Source organism: Cherax quadricarinatus, chromosome 79 (genome assembly GCF_038502225.1).
Source record: "Cherax quadricarinatus isolate ZL_2023a chromosome 79, ASM3850222v1, whole genome shotgun sequence".
Lineage (NCBI taxonomy): Eukaryota > Metazoa > Arthropoda > Malacostraca > Decapoda > Parastacidae > Cherax > Cherax quadricarinatus.
The window spans coordinates 6,213,116-6,230,225 of NC_091370.1; the positions used below are offsets into that span (position 1 = coordinate 6,213,116).

The following is a 17,110-nucleotide window of genomic DNA, read 5'->3' on the forward strand; positions in this document are numbered from 1 at the left end:
TGCGGGTGGTGGGGGTGGGACCGCTGTGTGGTGCTGGTGGTGGTGGTGGTGGGAACGCTGGGTGGTGCTGGTGGTGGTGGGAACGCTGTGTGGTGCTGGTGGTGGTGGGAACGCTGTGTGGTGGTGGTGGTGGTGGTGGTGGTGGGAACGCTGTGTGGTGCTGGTGGTGGTGGGAACGCTGTATGGTGCTGGTGGTGGTGGGAACGCTGTGTGGTGCTGGTGGTGGTGGGAACGCTGTGTGGTGCTGGTGGTGGTGGGAACGCTGTGTGGTGCTGGTGGTGGTGGTGGTGGGAACGCTGTGTGGTGGTGGTGGTGGTGGTGGGAACGCTGTGTGGTGCTGGTGGTGGTGGGAACGCTGTGTGGTGCTGGTGGTGGTGGGAACGCTGTGTGGTGCTGGTGGTGGTGGGAACGCTGTGTGGTGCTGGTGGTGGTGGGAACGCTGTGTGGTGGTGGTGGTGGTGGTGGTGGGAACGCTGTATGGTGCTGGTGGTGGTGGGAACGCTGTATGATGCTGGTGGTGGTGGGAACGCTGTGTGGTGCTGGTGGTGGTGGGAACGCTGTATGGTGCTGGTGGTGGTGGGAACGCTGTGTGGTGCTGGTGGTGGTGGGAACGCTGTGTGGTGCTGGTGGTGGTGGGAACGCTGTGTGGTGCTGGTGGTGGTGGGAACGCTGTGTGGTGGTGGTGGTGGTGGTGGTGGGAACGCTGTATGGTGCTGGTGGTGGTGGGAACGCTGTATGGTGCTGGTGGTGGTGGGAACGCTGTGTGGTGCTGGTGGTGGTGGGAACGCTGTATGGTGCTGGTGGTGGTGGGAACGCTGTGTGGTGCTGGTGGTGGTGGGAACGCTGTGTGGTGCTGGTGGTGGTGGGAACGCTGTGTGGTGCTGGTGGTGGTGGGAACGCTGTGTGGTGGTGGTGGTGGTGGTGGTGGGAACGCTGTATGGTGCTGGTGGTGGTGGGAACGCTGTATGGTGCTGGTGGTGGTGGGAACGCTGTGTGGTGCTGGTGGTGGTGGGAACGCTGTATGGTGCTGGTGGTGGTGGGAACGCTGTGTGGTGCTGGTGGTGGTGGGAACGCTGTGTGGTGCTGGTGGTGGTGGGAACGCTGTGTGGTGCTGGTGGTGGTGGGAACGCTGTGTGGTGCTGGTGGTGGTGGGAACGCTGTGTGGTGCTGGTGGTGGTGGGAACGCTGTGTGGTGCTGGTGGTGGTGGGAACGCTGTATGGTGCTGGTGGTGGTGGGAACGCTGTGTGGTGCTGGTGGTGGTGGGAACGCTGTGTGGTGCTGGTGGTGGTGGGAACGCTGTGTGGTGCTGGTGGTGGTGGGAACGCTGTGTGGTGGTGGTGGTGGTGGTGGTGGGAACGCTGTATGGTGCTGGTGGTGGTGGGAACGCTGTATGGTGCTGGTGGTGGTGGGAACGCTGTGTGGTGCTGGTGGTGGTGGGAACGCTGTATGGTGCTGGTGGTGGTGGGAACGCTGTGTGGTGCTGGTGGTGGTGGGAACGCTGTGTGGTGCTGGTGGTGGTGGGAACGCTGTGTGGTGCTGGTGGTGGTGGGAACGCTGTGTGGTGGTGGTGGTGGTGGTGGTGGGAACGCTGTATGGTGCTGGTGGTGGTGGGAACGCTGTATGGTGCTGGTGGTGGTGGGAACGCTGTGTGGTGCTGGTGGTGGTGGGAACGCTGTGTGGTGCTGGTGGTGGTGGGAACGCTGTATGGTGCTGGTGGTGGTGGGAACGCTGTGTGGTGCTGGTGGTGGTGGGAACGCTGTATGGTGCTGGTGGTGGTGGGAACGCTGTGTGGTGCTGGTGGTGGTGGGAACGCTGTGTGGTGCTGGTGGTGGTGGGAACGCTGTGTGGTGGTGGTGGTGGTGGTGGTGGGAACGCTGTATGGTGCTGGTGGTGGTGGGAACGCTGTATGGTGCTGGTGGTGGTGGGAACGCTGTATGGTGCTGGTGGTGGTGGGAACGCTGTGTGGTGCTGGTGGTGGTGGGAACGCTGTGTGGTGCTGGTGGTGGTGGGAACGCTGTGTGGTGCTGGTGGTGGTGGGAACGCTGTGTGGTGGTGGTGGTGGTGGTGGTGGGAACGCTGTATGGTGCTGGTGGTGGTGGGAACGCTGTGTGGTGCTGGTGGTGGTGGGAACGCTGTGTGGTGGTGGTGGTGGTGGTGGTGGGAACGCTGTATGGTGCTGGTGGTGGTGGGAACGCTGTGTGGTGCTGGTGGTGGTGGGAACGCTGTGTGGTGCTGGTGGTGGTGGGAACGCTGTGTGGTGGTGGTGGTGGTGGTGGTGGGAACGCTGTATGGTGCTGGTGGTGGTGGGAACGCTGTGTGGTGCTGGTGGTGGTGGGAACGCTGTGTGGTGCTGGTGGTGGTGGGAACGCTGTGTGGTGCTGGTGGTGGTGGGAACGCTGTGTGGTGGTGGTGGTGGTGGGAACGCTGTATGGTGCTGGTGGTGGTGGGAACGCTGTGTGGTGCTGGTGGTGGTGGGAACGCTGTGTGGTGGTGGTGGTGGTGGTGGTGGGAACGCTGTATGGTGCTGGTGGTGGTGGGAACGCTGTGTGGTGCTGGTGGTGGTGGGAACGCTGTGTGGTGCTGGTGGTGGTGGGAACGCTGTGTGGTGCTGGTGGTGGTGGGAACGCTGTGTGGTGGTGGTGGTGGTGGTGGTGGGAACGCTGTATGGTGCTGGTGGTGGTGGGAACGCTGTGTGGTGGTGGTGGTGGGAACGCTGTATGGTGCTGGTGGTGGTGGGAACGCTGTGTGGTGCTGGTGGTGGTGGGAACGCTGTGTGGTGGTGGTGGTGGTGGTGGTGGGAACGCTGTATGGTGCTGGTGGTGGTGGGAACGCTGTGTGGTGCTGGTGGTGGTGGGAACGCTGTGTGGTGCTGGTGGTGGTGGGAACGCTGTGTGGTGCTGGTGGTGGTGGGAACGCTGTGTGGTGGTGGTGGTGGTGGTGGTGGGAACGCTGTATGGTGCTGGTGGTGGTGGGAACGCTGTGTGGTGGTGGTGGTGGGAACGCTGTATGGTGCTGGTGGTGGTGGGAACGCTGTGTGGTGCTGGTGGTGGTGGGAACGCTGTGTGGTGGTGGTGGTGGTGGTGGTGGGAACGCTGTATGGTGCTGGTGGTGGTGGGAACGCTGTGTGGTGCTGGTGGTGGTGGGAACGCTGTGTGGTGCTGGTGGTGGTGGGAACGCTGTGTGGTGCTGGTGGTGGTGGGAACGCTGTGTGGTGGTGGTGGTGGTGGTGGTGGGAACGCTGTATGGTGCTGGTGGTGGTGGGAACGCTGTGTGGTGGTGGTGGTGGGAACGCTGTATGGTGCTGGTGGTGGTGGGAACGCTGTGTGGTGCTGGTGGTGGTGGGAACGCTGTGTGGTGGTGGTGGTGGTGGTGGTGGGAACGCTGTATGGTGCTGGTGGTGGTGGGAACGCTGTGTGGTGGTGGTGGTGGTGGGAACGCTGTGTGGTGCTGGTGGTGGTGGGAACGCTGTGTGGTGCTGGTGGTGGTGGGAACTGTGTGTGGTGCTGGTGGTGGTGGGAACGCTGTGTGGTGCTGGTGGTGGTGGGAACGCTGTGTGGTGGTGGTGGTGGTGGTGGTGGGAACGCTGTGTGGTGCTGGTGGTGGTGGGAACGCTGTGTGGTGCTGGTGGTGGTGGGAACGCTGTGTGGTGCTGGTGGTGGTGGGAATGCTGTGTGGTGCTGGTGGTGGTGGGAACGCTGTGTGGTGCTGGTGGTGGTGGGAACGCTGTGTGGTGCTGGTGGTGGTGGGAATGCTGTGTGGTGCTGGTGGTGGTGGGAACGCTGTGTGGTGCTGGTGGTGGTGGGAATGCTGTGTGGTGCTGGTGGTGGTGGGAACGCTGTGTGGTGCTGGTGGTGGTGGGAACGCTGTGTGGTGCTGGTGGTGGTGGGAACGCTGTGTGGTGCTGGTGGTGGTGGGAACGCTGTGTGGTGCTGGTCGTGGTGGGAATGCTGTGTGGTGCTGGTGGTGGTGGGAACGCTGTGTGGTGGTGGTGGTGGGAACGCTGTATGGTGCTGGTGGTGGTGGGAACGCTGTGTGGTGCTGGTGGTGGTGGGAACGCTGTATGGTGCTGGTGGTGGTGGGAACGCTGTGTGGTGCTGGTGGTGGTGGGAATGCTGTGTGGTGCTGGTGGTGGGAACGCTGTGTGGTGCTGGTGGTGGTGGGAATGCTGTGTGGTGCTGGTGGTGGTGGGAACGCTGTGTGGTGCTGGTGGTGGTGGGAACGCTGTATGGTGCTGGTGGTGGTGGGAACGCTGTGTGGTGGTGGTGGTGGTGGGAATGCTGTGTGGTGCTGGTGGTGGTGGGAACGCTGTGTGGTGCTGGTGGTGGTGGGAATGCTGTGTGGTGCTGGTGGTGGTGGGAACGCTGTGTGGTGCTGGTGGTGGTGGGAACGCTGTGTGGTGCTGGTGGTGGTGGGAATGCTGTGTGGTGCTGGTGGTGGTGGGAACGCTGTGTGGTGCTGGTGGTGGTGGGAATGCTGTGTGGTGCTGGTGGTGGTGGGAACGCTGTATGGTGCTGGTGGTGGTGGGAACGCTGTGTGGTGGTGGTGGTGGTGGGAACGCTGTGTGGTGCTGGTGGTGGTGGGAATGCTGTGTGGTGCTGGTGGTGGTGGGAACGCTGTGTGGTGCTGGTGGTGGTGGGAACGCTGTGTGGTGGTGGTGGTGGTGGGAACGCTGTGTGGTGCTGGTGGTGGTGGGAACGCTGTGTGCTGGTGGTGGTGGGAACGCTGTGTGCTGGTGGTGGTGGGAACGCTGTGTGGTGGTGGTGGTGGTGGTGGGAACGCTGTGTGGTGGTGGTGGTGGTGGGAACGCTGTGTGGTGGTGGTGGTGGTGGGAACGCTGTGTGGTGCTGGTGGTGGTGGGAACGCTGTGTGCTGGTGGTGGTGGGAACGCTGTGTGCTGGTGGTGGTGGGAACGCTGTGTGGTGGTGGTGGTGGTGGGAACGCTGTGTGGTGGTGGTGGTGGTGGGAATGCTGTGTGGTGCTGGTGGTGGGAACGCTGTGTGGTGCTGGTGGTGGTGGGAATGCTGTGTGGTGCTGGTGGTGGTGGGAACGCTGTGTGGTGGTGGTGGTGGTGGGAACGCTGTGTGGTGCTGGTGGTGGTGGGAACGCTGTGTGGTGGTGGTGGTGGTGGGAATGCTGTGTGGTGCTGGTGGTGGTGGGAACGCTGTGTGGTGCTGGTGGTGGTGGGAATGCTGTGTGGTGGTGGTGGTGGTGGGAATGCTGTGTGGTGCTGGTGGTGGGAACGCTGTGTGGTGCTGGTGGTGGTGGGAACGCTGTGTGGTGCTGGTGGTGGTGGGAACGCTGTGTGGTGCTGGTGGTGGTGGGAACGCTGTGTGGTGCTGGTGGTGGTGGGAACGCTGTGTGGTGCTGGTGGTGGTGGGAACGCTGTGTGGTGCTGGTGGTGGTGGGAATGCTGTGTGGTGCTGGTGGTGGTGGGAATGCTGTGTGGTGCTGGTGGTGGTGGGAATGCTGTGTGGTGCTGGTGGTGGTGGGAATGCTGTGTGGTGCTGGTGGTGGTGGGAATGCTGTGTGGTGCTGGTGGTGGTGGGAAAGCTGTGTGGTGCTGGTGGTGGTGGGAATGCTGTGTGGTGCTGGTGGTGGTGGGAATGCTGTGTGGTGCTGGTGGTGGTGGGAATGCTGTGTGGTGCTGGTGGTGGTGGGAATGCTGTGTGGTGCTGGTGGTGGTGGGAATGCTGTGTGGTGCTGGTGGTGGTGGGAATGCTGTGTGGTGCTGGTGGTGGTGGGAATGCTGTGTGGTGCTGGTGGTGGTGGGAATGCTGTGTGGTGCTGGTGGTGGTGGGAACGCTGTGTGGTGCTGGTGGTGGTGGGAACGCTGTGTGGTGCTGGTGGTGGTGGGAATGCTGTGTGGTGCTGGTGGTGGTGGGAATGCTGTGTGGTGCTGGTGGTGGTGGGAATGCTGTGTGGTGCTGGTGGTGGTGGGAACGCTGTGTGGTGCTGGTGGTGGTGGGAACGCTGTGTGGTGCTGGTGGTGGTGGGAATGCTGTGTGGTGCTGGTGGTGGTGGGAATGCTGTGTGGTGCTGGTGGTGGTGGGAATGCTGTGTGGTGCTGGTGGTGGTGGGAATGCTGTGTGGTGCTGGTGGTGGTGGGAACGCTGTGTGGTGCTGGTGGTGGTGGGAACGCTGTGTGGTGCTGGTGGTGGTGGGAACGCTGTGTGGTGCTGGTGGTGGTGGGAACGCTGTGTGGTGCTGGTGGTGGTGGGAACGCTGTGTGGTGCTGGTGGTGGTGGGAACGCTGTGTGGTGCTGGTGGTGGTGGGAACGCTGTGTGGTGCTGGTGGTGGTGGGAACGCTGTGTGGTGCTGGTGGTGGTGGGAATGCTGTGTGGTGCTGGTGGTGGTGGGAACGCTGTGTGGTGCTGGTGGTGGTGGGAACGCTGTGTGGTGCTGGTGGTGGTGGGAACGCTGTGTGGTGCTGGTGGTGGTGGGAACGCTGTGTGGTGCTGGTGGTGGTGGGAACGCTGTGTGGTGCTGGTGGTGGTGGGAATGCTGTGTGGTGCTGGTGGTGGTGGGAACGCTGTGTGGTGCTGGTGGTGGTGGGAATGCTGTGTGGTGCTGGTGGTGGTGGGAACGCTGTGTGGTGCTGGTGGTGGTGGGAACGCTGTGTGGTGCTGGTGGTGGTGGGAACGCTGTGTGGTGCTGGTGGTGGTGGGAACGCTGTGTGGTGCTGGTGGTGGTGGGAACGCTGTGTGGTGCTGGTGGTGGTGGGAATGCTGTGTGGTGCTGGTGGTGGTGGGAACGCTGTGTGGTGCTGGTGGTGGTGGGAATGCTGTGTGGTGCTGGTGGTGGTGGGAACGCTGTGTGGTGCTGGTGGTGGTGGGAACGCTGTGTGGTGCTGGTGGTGGTGGGAACGCTGTGTGGTGCTGGTGGTGGTGGGAACGCTGTGTGGTGCTGGTGGTGGTGGGAACGCTGTGTGGTGCTGGTGGTGGTGGGAACGCTGTGTGGTGCTGGTGGTGGTGGGAACGCTGTATGGTGCTGGTGGTGGTGGGAACGCTGTGTGGTGCTGGTGGTGGTGGGAATGCTGTGTGGTGCTGGTGGTGGTGGTGGGAACGCTGTGTGGTGCTGGTGGTGGTGGGAACGCTGTATGGTGCTGGTGGTGGTGGGAACGCTGTGTGGTGCTGGTGGTGGTGGGAACGCTGTATGGTGCTGGTGGTGGTGGGAACGCTGTGTGGTGCTGGTGGTGGTGGGAACGCTGTATGGTGCTGGTGGTGGTGGGAACGCTGTGTGGTGCTGGTGGTGGTGGTGGGAACGCTGTATGGTGCTGGTGGTGGTGGGAACGCTGTGTGGTGCTGGTGGTGGTGGGAACGCTGTGTGGTGCTGGTGGTGGTGGTGGGAACGCTGTGTGGTGCTGGTGGTGGTGGGAACGCTGTGTGGTGCTGGTGGTGGTGGGAACGCTGTATGGTGCTGGTGGTGGTGGTGGGAATGCTGTATGGTGCTGGTGGTGGTGGTGGGAATGCTGTGTGGTGCTGGTGGTGGTGGTGGGAACGCTGTATGGTGCTGGTGGTGGTGGTGGGAATGCTGTATGGTGCTGGTGGTGGTGGTGGGAATGCTGTGTGGTGCTGGTGGTGGTGGTGGGAATGCTGTGTGGTGCTGGTGGTGGTTCTTTCATATTATCTTGACTTTCTTCATCAGACTTGATGCTGAGTTCTTGAGCCGCTGAGTTTCTCTCTCTCTCTCTCTCTCTCTCTCTCTCTCTCTCTCTCTCTCTCTCTCTCTCTCTCTCTCTCTCTCTCTCTCTCTCTCTCTCTCTCTCGTTTCTTTTAGTTTATTTTCAGTATTACTAAGGTATGTTTTACGTGGTTTATTCTCTGCATAACACTGAAGTCATTTTTTATAACTGGGATCTAGATATGTGTTGAGTATCGTGTTGTAGTCAGTCTACCTTGAGGGTATTCCGGGGATCAACGCCCCCGCGCCCCGGTCCATGACCAGGCCTCCCGGTGGATCAGGGCCTGATCTACGAGGCTGTTCATGCTGGCCGCACGCAATCCAACGTACGAACCACAGCCCGGTTGATCCGGCACCGACTTTACGTATCTGTCCAGCTCCCTCTTGAAGACAACCAGTGGTGTAACTCACCAACCTGGTTAACATTGATCCCCGGGAGGTGAGTGTTGCCCAAGACGGAGACTTGTGGATCACTCGAAGCTTTAGTAATAAAATGTCTCAAATATTGTATGCGAGGCAATATTTCTTGAGACGAAACTCTTTCACTAAGAAGTCTAGTTTTGTGGAATATTTTCAACACTAATGATAACTTACCAATAACATTCTTTTAACTTGTATCAAGTGATGGCTGGCGTGTGTTATCTAAGCAATACGTTACAATGTTTTATTTTGTTCGCGTTTTGCGACGTAACATTAAGTGCTGTTGAAGTGAGTAGATATATTCTGAATGAGCTTGTGCTTCTGTAATTCATTATGTTCTTGAAGAGCCTTTGGTTTACTGCAGGCAAGAGTTGAGGACTGAAGTGGCTATTCTAGTCTAGATTCGCCCGGCCCGGGCCTTTTCCAAGAGGTGGCACAGCCTTGGCTTCCTGTCGATGGAGTGTTTCTGACCACTGTCTGTCATGGAAGCTGAAGTGGTTCACAATGATGTCTTTTATTACTCTCTACTCGAGAATTCACTCATGGATAACCAGTTGAAGTGTAGACAAACATGGCACTCTGTTGTATCCTGTTCCTTCGATCCGCTTTACCTGGAGTTTACCTGGAGAGAGTTTCGGGGGTCAACGCCCCCGCGGCCCGGTCTGTGACCAGGCCTCCTGGTGGATCAGCGCCTGATCAACCAGGCTGTTGCTGCTGGCTGCACGCAAACCAACGTACGAGCCACAGCCCGGCTGATCAGGAACTGACTTTAGGTGCTTGTCCAGTGCCAGCTTGAAGACTGCCAGGGGTCTGTTGGTAATCCCCCTTATGTGTGCTGGGAGGCAGTTGAACAGTCTCGGGCCCCTGACACTTATTGTATGGTCTCTTAACGTGCTAGTGACACCCCTGCTTTTCATTGGGGGGATGGTGCATCGTCTGCCAAGTCTTTTGCTTTCGTAGTGAGTGATTTTCGTGTGCAAGTTCGGTACTAGTCCCTCTAGGATTTTCCAGGTGTATATAATCATGTATCTCTCCCTCCTGCGTTCCAGGGAATACAGGTTTAGAAACCTCAAGCGCTCCCAGTAATTGAGGTGTTTTATCTCCGTTATGCGCGCCGTGAAAGTTCTCTGTACATTTTCTAGGTCGGCAATTTCACCTGCCTTGAAAGGTGCTGTTAGAGTGCAGCAATATTCCAGCCTAGATAGAACAAGTGACCTGAAGAGTGTCATCATGGGCTTGGCCTCCCTAGTTTTGAAGGTTCTCATTATCCATCCTGTCATTTTTCTAGCAGATGCGATTGATACAATGTTATGGTCCTTGAAGGTGAGATCCTCCGACATAATCACTCCCAGGTCTTTGACGTTTTTGACAACATTGGCACCATTATCCCGTGCTATCAAATGAATTTTAGAAGCTGGTATGCTGAATTCAAGTATTGCTTATTGAATAATCTAGGAGATATGCGCCCCTGTGTGCGAGTTTAGGAAATATCGTAATAGCACGACTCGCTTGCCATAAGTTCTAATTTTACCCGTACTGTGGTTTGTCTTGGAAATGGTATCGTTCTAAGCTAAGTTTTTGTTGAGTCGCATGTGATTGACAAGGGACTCGCATGAGACTGACAGCCTCATGCTATTCCTACAAGGTTAGTGGACTGATTACATCATCTTAACCGCCTCACTTCTGCTGCTTTCAATCCATTCTCTGTATCTGAAGAAGCCTATCGTGTAGGCGAAACTTTTCAACAATAAAGATATCCAACTGTCGAACATGTCTTACACAACATGTACTGCAATTACTTGTAATATATATATATATATATATATATATATATATATATATATATATATATATATATATATATATATATATATATATATATATATATAAGACAAACTACGGGGGTGGAAATCTTTAGCTCAGGTACTTTCACACTCCTCAGTGAGTCATCAGGAGCTATGCAGTGTTGCAAGAGAACTGAAGCAGGGAGAGAGTTCTCAGAGTAGCGTAGTGCGGATGTGTCACCGGCCACGGTTACCCTTAGAATGTGGTCAGTGACCTTGTATTTTCCTTTGCCTTGTGAAGGTAAAGGTACTCTTGATCTAAGGAATTGGATCACCCCCTTCATATCGAATCAAAATTACCCCGTTACTCAACTCTCCCTTCTCAACTTTATCTTAGTGATGAAATTGCGCATCTGTTCTGAACTCCAGCTCCTGGACCAAAGGAAAAGGAACCACAGTCAGATTAGTTCTTACGCAGCTTCTGTTGGTGGTATGGTCGTGTCACTCCATCTGATGGACATTGAATCATCTTAGGGAAGGTTAGATGATCCCTCTGGTTGTCAGTAATACTGTCGTATTTCAGTTATATCCGTTACAATTCACCGCTTCCCTGCGTGAATCACTGACCGTTAGTGAGTCACTGCATGTGACGTCACGAGCTCCTTGAATGCCGTGCCTCTGGGCACTGTGTCACCTCAGTTCAAGGCAGGGTTTAGAGGCAGACAGGCCAGGCCTGGCGCTCTCCCTTAATTATCATTAATATACGTTACCAAGCCATCCTTCGTGTGTGTATTACCCAAATCCATCGACCGAGTCCCCACGACATGGTGAGATGTTGAAGAATCAGATACTTGTGCATCATTTCGAAATCTTTATTGAGGAAACGTTTCGGCAGCTAGTGACTTTTTTTTTTTAGCTCAATGCAGAGAAAACTACCACTCTAGTACCTTTCCCAAAATTGATGGACTGAACATATCGACTCCAGGCTGAGGGACTGATTACCTCATTCTCCTCATCTTTCACCGTTTTTCTCTGTATTAGACTGAAGAAGCCACTGGCTGGCGAACCGTTTCCAGAATAAAGATACTCAAATGTTGCACAAGTGTCTCATCGTTCAAACTGTTAGTTTTGTAAACTATTACACCACTCCGGTGAGACACGAAGTGGTGGGGCCTCTACTGACAGAAGTACTACTGCACCTTTCCTGTGGGCGCCGAAGGTGTTATGACTCCTGGCGTTCATGGCTCGCCCACCACTGTTATTAGCCTACAAACAGTTGTGGGCTTCCTCTGCTTCTCTAAAAAGGCGGCTTGCTAAGCCTAGGTCAGTAATTTCTCGAGGTGCGTTGTGTACTAGATCAGAGAATAATGTTTACCAGGAAACAGCAGTACCTGTCTTAATCAAAGTTAATATTTCACTGTTAAGACAGTCGGATGGGTGAGTGTTCATGAACCTTAAACGGTGTTGTACAACTATAGTGAGCTCAGTGGGTACCCGCTCTCCAGATGTTAATGGAGTCTCCTCGATTCTTGCCAAGGGTATCGGGTTACCTTAGTGTTTACGTTATGTTGCCATCGCTCATGCAGGCCCAGTCTGGTACAAACATTGGTGACAGATATCAACAAGACTCGAGAAAATATTGCGACATACTTATTAGAAAACGTTTCGGTCCTGGAACCTTGATCACTTCTAGCATACATTAAAATGACACTGAAAAGATTTCTAATGAATATGCCCTAGTGTTTTCTGAAGTGTATTTCAAAATCATGCCCAGTCTTTTGACTTCTAGTGACCACTCTAAAATACACTTTAGATTGCATGACCACCCCGTTTACTTCACATGGCTTCAAGACTTGTATTACTGAATCTCGATACCCTTCACTAGATGCCCTAGCATTCTACAATAGATGCCCTAGCATTCTACAATAGATGCCCTAGCATTCTACAATAGATGCCCTAGCATTCTACAATAGATGCCCTAGCATTCTACACTAGATGCCCTAGCATTCTACACTAGATGCCCTAGCATTCTACACTAGATGCCCTAGCATTCTACACTAGATGCTCTAGCATTCTACACTAGATGCCCTATCATTCTACACTAGATGCCCAAGCATTCTACACTAGATGCCCTAGCATTCTACACTAGATGCCCTAGCATTCTAAACTAGATGCCCTAGCATTCTACACTAGATGCCCAAGCATTCTACACTAGATGCTCTAGCATTCTACACTAGATGGACTAGCATTCTACACTAGATGCCCTAGCATTCTACACTAGATGCCCTAGCATTCTACACTAGATGCCCTAGCATTCTACACTAGATGCCCTAGCATTCTACACTAGATGCCCTAGCATTCTACATTAGGTGCCCTAGCATTCTACACTAGATGCCCTAGCATTCTACACTAGATGCTCTAGCATTCTACACTAGATGCCCTAGCATTCTACACTAGATGCTCTAGCATTCTACACTAGATGCCCTAGCATTCTACACTAGATGCCCTAGCATTCTACACTAGATGCTCTAGCATTCTACACTAGATGCCCTAGCATTCTACACTAGATGCCCTAGCATTCTACACTAGATGCCCTAGCATTCTACACTAGATGCCCTAGCATTCTACACTAGATGCCCTAGCATTCTACACTAGATGCCCTAGCATTCTACACTAGATGCCCTAGCATTTTACACTAGATGCCCTGGCATTCTACACTAGATGCCCTAGCATTCTACACCAGATGCCCTGGCATTCTACACTAGATGCTCTAGCATTCTACACTAGATGCCCTAGCATTCTACACTAGATGCCCTAGCATTCTACACTAGATGCCCTAGCATTCTACACTAGATGCCCTAGCATTCTACACTAGATGCTCTAGCATTCTACACTAGATGCCCTAGCATTCTAAACTAGATGCCCTAGCATTCTACACTAGATGCCCTAGCATTCTACACTAGATGCTCTAGCATTCTACACTAGATGGACTACCATTCTACACTAGATGCCCTAGCATTCTACACTAGATGCCCTAGCATTCTACACTAGATGCCCTAGCATTCTACACTAGATGCCCTAGCATTCTACACTAGATGCCCTAGCATTCTACATTAGGTGCCCTAGCATTCTACACAAGATGCCCTAGCATTCTACACTAGATGCTCTAGCATTCTACACTAGATGCCCTAGCATTCTACACTAGATGCTCTAGCATTCTACACTAGATGCCCTAGCATTCTACACTAGATGCCCTAGCATTCTACACTAGATGCTCTAGCATTCTACACTAGATGCCCTAGCATTCTACACTAGATGCCCTAGCATTCTTCACTAGATGCCCTAGCATTCTACACTAGATGCCCTAGCATTCTACACTAGATGCCCTAGCATTCTACACTAGATGCCCTAGCATTCTACACTAGATGCCCTAGCATTCTACACTAGATGCCCTGGCATTCTACACTAGATGCCCTAGCATTCTACACTAGATGCCCTGGCATTCTACACTAGATGCTCTAGCATTCTACACTAGATGCCCTAGCATTCTACACTAGATGCCCTAGCATTCTACACTAGATGCCCTAGCATTCTACACTAGATGCCCTAGCATTCTACACTAGATGCTCTAGCATTCTACACTAGATGCCCTAGCATTCTAAACTAGATGCCCTAGCATTCTACACTAGATGCCCTAGCATTCTACACTAGATGCTCTAGCATTCTACACTAGATGGACTACCATTCTACACTAGATGCCCTAGCATTTTACACTAGATGCCCTAGCATTCTACACTAGATGCCCTAGCATTCTACACTAGATGCCCTAGCATTCTACACTAGATGCCCTAGCATTCTACACTAGGTGCCCTAGCATTCTACACTAGATGCCCTAGCATTCTACACTAGATGCTCTAGCATTCTACACTAGATGCCCTAGCATTCTACACTAGATGCCCTAGCATTCTACACTAGATGCTCTAGCATTCTACACTAGATGCCCTAGCATTCTACACTAGATGCCCTAGCATTCTACACTAGATGCCCTAGCATTCTACACTAGATGCTCTAGCATTCTACACTAGATGGACTACCATTCTACACTAGATGCCCTAGCATTTTACACTAGATGCCCTAGCATTCTACACTAGATGCCCTAGCATTCTACACTAGATGCCCTAGCATTCTACACTAGGTGCCCTAGCATTTTACACTAGATGCCCTAGCATTCTACACTAGATGCCCTAGCATTCTACACTAGATGCCCTAGCATTCTACACTAGATGCCCTAGCATTCTACACTAGGTGCCCTAGCATTCTACACTAGATGCCCTAGCATTCTACACTAGATGCTCTAGCATTCTACACTAGATGCTCTAGCATTCTACACTAGGTGCCCTAGCATTCTACACTAGATGCCCTAGCATTCTACACTAGATGCTCTAGCATTCTACACTAGATGCCCTAGCATTCTACACTAGATGCTCTAGCATTCTACACTAGATGCCCTAGCATTCTACACTAGATGCCCTAGCATTCTACACTAGATGCCCTGGCATTCTACACTAGATGTTCTAGCATTCTACACTTAATGCCCTAGCATTCTACACTAGATGCCCTAGCATTCTACACTAAATGCCCTAGCATTCTACACTAGATGCCCTAGCATTCTACACTAGATGCTCTAGCATTCTACACTAGATGCCCTAGCATTCTACACTAGATGCTCTAGCATTCTACACTAGATGCCCTAGCATTCTACACTAGATGCCCTAGCATTCTACACTAGATGCTCTAGCATTCTACACTAGATGCCCTAGCATTCTACACTAGATGCTCTAGCATTCTACATTAGATGCCCTAGCATTCTACACTAGATGCCCTAGCATTCTACACTAGATGCTCTAGCATTCTACACTAGATGCCCTAGCATTCTACACTAGATGCCCTAGCATTCTTCACTAGATGCCCTAGCATTCTACACTAGATGCCCTAGCATTCTACACTAGATGCCCTAGCATTCTACACTAGATGCCCTAGCATTCTACACTAGATGCCCTAGCATTCTACACTAGATGCCCTGGCATTCTACACTAGATGCCCTAGCATTCTACACTAGATGCCCTGGCATTCTACACTAGATGCTCTAGCATTCTACACTAGATGCCCTAGCATTCTACACTAGATGCCCTAGCATTCTACACTAGATGCCCTAGCATTCTACACTAGATGCCCTAGCATTCTACACTAGATGCTCTAGCATTCTACACTAGATGCCCTAGCATTCTAAACTAGATGCCCTAGCATTCTACACTAGATGCCCTAGCATTCTACACTAGATGCTCTAGCATTCTACACTAGATGGACTACCATTCTACACTAGATGCCCTAGCATTCTACACTAGATGCCCTAGCATTCTACACTAGATGCCCTAGCATTCTTCACTAGATGCCCTAGCATTCTACACTAGATGCCCTAGCATTCTACACTAGATGCTCTAGCATTCTACACTAGATGCCCTAGCATTCTACACTAGATGCCCTAGCATTCTTCACTAGATGCCCTAGCATTCTACACTAGATGCCCTAGCATTCTACACTAGATGCCCTAGCATTCTACACTAGATGCCCTAGCATTCTACACTAGATGCCCTAGCATTCTACACTAGACGCCCTGGCATTCTACACTAGATGCCCTAGCATTCTACACTAGATGCCCTGGCATTCTACACTAGACGCCCTAGCATTCTACACTAGATGCCCTAGCATTCTACACTAGATGCCCTAGCATTCTACACTAGATGCCCTAGCATTCTACACTAGATGCCCTAGCATTCTACACTAGATGCTCTAGCATTCTTCACTAGATGCCCTAGCATTCTAAACTAGATGCCCTAGCATTCTACACTAGATGCCCTAGCATTCTACACTAGATGCTCTAGCATTCTACACTAGATGGACTACCATTCTACACTAGATGCCCTAGCATTTTACACTAGATGCCCTAGCATTCTACACTAGATGCCCTAGCATTCTACACTAGATGCCCTAGCATTCTACACTAGATGCCCTAGCATTCTACACTAGGTGCCCTAGCATTCTACACTAGATGCCCTAGCATTCTACACTAGATGCTCTAGCATTCTACACTAGATGCCCTAGCATTCTACACTAGATGCTCTAGCATTCTACACTAGATGCCCTAGCATTCTACACTAGATGCCCTAGCATTATACACTAGATGCCCTAGCATTCTACACTAGATGCCCTGGCATTCTACACTAGATGCCCTAGCATTCTACACTAGATGCCCTGGCATTCTACACTAGATGCTCTAGCATTCTACACTTAATGCCCTAGCATTCTACACTAGATGCCCTAGCATTCTACACTAAATGCCCTAGCATTCTACACTAGATGCCCTAGCATTCTACACTAGATGCTCTAGCATTCTACACTAGATGCCCTAGCATTCTACACTAGATGCTCTAGCATTCTACACTAGATGCCCTAGCATTCTACACTAGATGCCCTAGCATTCTACACTAGATGCTCTAGCATTCTACACTAGATGCTCTAGCATTCTACACTAGATTCTCTAGCATTATACACTAGATGCTCTAGCATTATACACTAGATGCTCTAGCATTCTACACTAGATGCTCTAGCATTCTACACTAGATGCTCTAGCATTCTACACTAGATGCCCTTGCATTCTACACTAGATACTCTAGCATTCTACACTAGATGCTCAGGCATTTTACACTAGATGCTCTAGCATTCTACACTAGATGCTCTAGCATTCTACACTAGATGCTCCAGCATTCTACAATAGATGCTCTAGCATTCTACACTAGATGCTCTAGCATTCTACACTAGATGCCCTAGCATTCTACACTAGATGCTCTATCATTCTACACTAGATGCCCTAGCATTCTACATTAGATGCCCTAGCATTCTACACTAGATGCTCTAGCATTCTACACTAAATGCCCTAGCATTCTACACTAGATGCTCTAGCATTCTACACTAGATGCCCTAGCATTCTACACTAGATGCTCTAGCATTCTACACTAGATGCCCTAGCATTCTACACTAGATGCCCTAGCATTCTACACTAGATGCCCTAGCATTCTACACTAGATGCCTTAGCATTCTACACTAGATGCTCTAGCATTCTACACTAGATGCCCTAGCATTCTACACTAGATGCTCTAGCATTCT

At 52.5% G+C, this 17,110-nt stretch overlaps 1 protein-coding gene across 4 annotated transcripts in view; it reads left to right on the plus strand.

The window, feature by feature from the left end:
- LOC128705326 (uncharacterized) overlaps nucleotides 1-17,110 on the plus strand; it is a 161,384-nt gene that overhangs the window by 59,949 nt on the left and 84,325 nt on the right. The window contains exon 1 of one of the 4 annotated variants that reach the window (XM_070101864.1): nucleotides 10,597-10,713. The exons of the other annotated variants lie outside the window; for them this stretch is intronic. The gene's annotated coding sequence lies outside the window, so the exon portion shown is untranslated. Of the gene's footprint in view, nucleotides 1-10,596; nucleotides 10,714-17,110 lie in introns of those variants that run through there. 4 annotated transcript variants of the gene reach the window in all.